Source organism: Microtus pennsylvanicus, chromosome 9 (assembly GCF_037038515.1).
Source record: "Microtus pennsylvanicus isolate mMicPen1 chromosome 9, mMicPen1.hap1, whole genome shotgun sequence".
Taxonomy (NCBI): domain Eukaryota; kingdom Metazoa; phylum Chordata; class Mammalia; order Rodentia; family Cricetidae; genus Microtus; species Microtus pennsylvanicus.
The window spans coordinates 109,078,633-109,083,135 of NC_134587.1; positions in this window are offsets into that span (position 1 = coordinate 109,078,633).

Sequence of the window (4,503 nt, forward strand, 5' to 3'; positions counted from 1 at the left end):
ACCTAGAGGTAGCCCAATAACCATATATGCTCAGAGATACCCCCAAAATATTGAAACCTTGAAACCTGCAGAGATAGTGAGACCCTCGGCCTCTCCAAATGCCAGTGACACATTCATGAAACCGCCAAGATCCCTAGAGACAGCGACACAGACACAGACCTCTCAGCACCGAGGTCTAACACCCCAGCTGCCTCCCCTGCTCCCCCACGGTAGCTCCAGCCTCTCTCAACTGCAGATCTGCCCATCTTCCCTGTGATGGCCACAGGGACCGCTGAGGACTCTCTGCAATGGGCACAATCCAGCTTGCCCACAGGAAGGGGAAGGGCTGCTGGCGAGGACCAGACCACAGTAGGTGACAGGTGACATGCTAAGTGCCCAGGGACACGCCAACCCTGGCTGGATCCCGCCTAAAAGGCTCTCACTCTGTGTTCCGCAAACCCAGTTTCTGGTTCTCAAGGAATTTAAAGGTAAAGATTCTGAACTGTGACTTTCGCCTGTTCAGCCAGTGTAGCTTAGATCGCCCCAGAACTGTCATCCTCCTGCCTCTGCTTCCCCACCCCAGTGTTGGGTTAGCAGGCCTGTGGGCTGCCGTGGTAGTATTGTGTAGAGGGCAGGAGGGTCTTGTGCCCACAGAGAAGGATGCATGCCAGTTTCCACAGAAAGCTGGGAATGGGGGAGTTAAAGTCCTAGGAACCTGCGCCATCTGCAGCGCCGGTCACTGCCAACTACACTGCTTCTCCCTACGCCCTCTCCTGCGCACTTTGTTTCTGAGTCAACAGACCCATCTTTACAGAAGAGGCCATATGGACTTTGTAAAGGGATTCCGCGTGAATTTGTCTTAACCACACACGATCAAGTTAATCGCTTCAGGACTCTTTTCCCCAGCATTGCACTGTGCTTCAGAATAACTACGTCACCTTCCTGTAGTCAGACTCCAGAAACCAGTTCCTGAGTTGTGTTGAGCATTTTCCTCTGCCAACCCTGCTGTCTGCAGAGACCCCACGGAGTTATAGAAGCTGCTTTAGAGAAATAGGCATGACCAAGCCAGAGCGGCTAATGTAGCATAGCCCTGGACTGCATCTCCATGGGGCCCATGAACCACAAGAACATGGCCACACCTACCACTGAGGACGTAGGACAGCAGGACCTTCTGTCTGGTCTCTGCTGCCCATGCTTGACGGGCCAGCCTGGGCTATACAAGGTGACTAGGGTCCCCAGTGAGGGGGGGGCATGGCTCTGGGTGCAGGTCCTGCATAGGATCCTAGAGATTATGTCCATTTCATAGGTGCGGAAACGTGTGGAATAGAATATTTGTTTAGCTATGTAAACAGTGTTGCCTTTGTTGTGTTGAGTTTGGTTAACTATGCAAAGATGAGCTGCTGAGCACTTGGGAGGCAGAGGCAGGCGGATCTCTGTGAGTTCGAGACCAGCCTGGTCTACAAGAGCTAGTTCCAGGACAGGCCCCAAAGCCACAGAGAAACCCTGTCTCGAAAAAAAAAACAACCAAAAAACAAACAAACAAAAAAAGATGAGCTGCTGTTTCACCTTGCCTGACTGAGGCACCTGATTGGTCTAATAAAAGCTGAAGGGCCAATAGTTAGGCAGAGAAAGACAGGCTGGGCTGGGGGGGTAGAGAGAAGGGAGCCTGGCAGACAGACAGAGGAAGCAGGAGGCAGCACAGAAATGTGCAGATGGGGAAACAATCCTCTGGCAACACACAGATTAATAAAAATTGGTTAATTTAAGTAAAAAAAAAAACTAGTTAGGCCGGGCGATGGTGGCACACGCCTTTAATCCCAGCACTCGGGAGGCAGAGGCAGGCGGATCTCTGTGAGTTCGAGACCAGCCTGGTCTACAAGAGCTAGTTCCAGGACAGGCCCCAAAGCCACAGAGAAACCCTGTCTCGAAAAACCAAAAACAAAACAATACAAAAAAACAAACAAACAAACAAAAAACCTAGTCAGAAACAAGCATAAATTAGGTTGGGCACTCATAGTTAATAATAAGTCTCCATGTCATGGTTTGGCCTTGGTGGTCTGAGAAACTGAAGACCAGGCTGGTTGACGGGCTTCTTAGTTCCTGTAACTAAAGAGAGGGTCTGACCATACCGAGTGGATGCCGTGATGCTGCCTGGATTATCAGGGGATAGTTTGTGTGAACCCAGAAGTTTGCAGCATGTTCTGTATCCGCGAAGTGAGTCCTTTTCTTGTTATTATTCTCAGGCTCCAGTGAGCCTCAGCCTTTTCAAAAAGATTTTTTTAAAAAATTTATATGTGTGGTGAATGTGTGAAGCCCAGGAACCCCTGAAGAACAATCCCAACCCCCAGGTGCTAGTGTATCTGACTGTGGCAAGTCATTGGGGGTTGGTAACAGAACGTGGTTCCTCTCAAGATCAGCAACTTCTTTTAATGGCTGAACTATCTCTCCAGACACATGTGGCGCCTGAGCCTTTGGGATGGTGGACATCAAGGCCCTGTGTGTGCAGTTACACACAGGAGGGGACAACGACTCATTATTTAGGGGCACGTAGCTTACGATAATCAGACTTGAGAGCTGCAGTGTCCCAGCTCTCAGCAACCACTGGATTCTCACCCATCAGTCAACAGAATGGGGGACACAAGGGCCCCTCCACAACTTCAGTTGACAGGCGGGCATGGGACCCCGAGTCTGGTGCATGCTGGGCAAGCAATTAACCTAGGCCATGCACGGCTCTAGATTTTTTGCTGTGTCTGGAAAGAACCAACATTTATTTATTTGTTTATTTATTTATTTATTTATTTATTTATTTATTTATTTATTTTGGTTTTTAGAGACAGGGTTTCTCTGTGGCTTTGGAGCCTGTCCTGGAACTAGCTCTGTAGACCAGGCTGGTCTCAAACTCACAGAGATCCGCCTGCCTCTGCCTCCCGAGTGCTGGGATTAAAGGCGTGCGCCACCATCGCCCGGCTAGAACCAACATTTATTGAGCACCTACTGGATGCAGCAAAATCTCCATCATTTGGTTGATTATGATATTTTGTTTTATTTTATGTGCATTGGTATTTTGCTTGGATGTAAGTCTGTGAAACTGTTTGATCCCCTGGAACTGGAGTTATGGACATTTTGGGTTTAAAATCCATCTTACAGTAAAGACAGAAATGGCTGGTTCTTGTTTATAATTAAAGCTGATTCTCAAGGATTGCCCTACGCCCCCTGTAACCTTTACAAATGGCTCTGCCTGTTCCAGGAACGGCAGCCAAGCCTTTGTTTCAAGAAGTTGTTTACTGTAGGCAGAGAGGGCCCATTCATTTCCCAGCTGCCAGACCCGATAATCACACAGAAACCATATTAATTACAGCACTGTTTGGCCAGTGTCTTAGGAGTATTCCTAGACAGTTCTTACATCTTAAATTAACCCATTTCTGTCGATCTAGCTGTGCCCTACTAGTAGGTGTCTTTCTCCTTTGACAGCTACATGTTGTCTTCTTGACTCTGCCTACTCTCTCGATCTGTTTGGGATTCCCACCTGGATTTCTCTGCGAAGACATTGACTGAAACAGCTTTATTCATTAACCAATAAAAGCATCACATATACAGAAAGACATCAGACATTGTCTCCCCTTTTCTGTCTAAATAAAAAGGAAGGTTTTTAACTTCAACATAGTAAAATTACATATAACAGAACAGGTACCAAGCAAGAATTACAGTTACAATATTTCTTTGTGAGTCTCAAGTTTCATATCTAATTTATCTTTTTTTTTTTTTTGGTTTTTCGAGACAGGGTTTCTCTGTGGTTTTGGAGCATGTTCTGGAACTAGCTCTGTAGACCAGGCTGGCCTCGAGCTCACAGAGATCCGCCTGCCTCTGCCTCCCGAGTGCTGGGATTAAAGGCGTGCGCCACCACCGCCCGGCTTCTAATTTATCTTTTATCATAACTAAGGAAAACTATAACTATAGCTATCTGTCTTCAACTCCTTCAAAGATTAGAAGGATATAACATTACCTAAGTAAACAGGAAGTGCATCGTATGCAACTCTAAAGCTCTAGAAATGACTGAGACATCTCACTGCCTGGACAGTCACCCAAAGTTCTTCTGTAATGTCAGAGCATCCATTTTCAGTCTACAGGCCTATAATATCCAGCAGACTTTTCCGTGTTTTGTACTGGCAAAGTTCATCAGTTGCTTTCTTCTGTGACCTACAGAATGCCTGGCAATTTCTTTCATGAAGCAGGAACCCTGAAGGACTGTCTCATCTTTTTGACAATCTTAGTAGTTACTTTTCTGTGGGTCCTGAGTGTCCAGTTCATACAACATACCATCAAGCAGTCCAGCCAAGAGCAGTTTCTTGCCCAAATGGTTAGCCTTGTCACATTGAAGCAAATTGCATACAAAGTTTCTTCAATGCCCATCAACCTCTCTGAAGTAATTGGTGCTGCCAGAAGCAGGCATGTCTCATTGTCAAGAAAAGACTAAGTTCTTAAGACATTTTAAATAGCATATTTTGTAGGTCTTTAGAAGGGTTG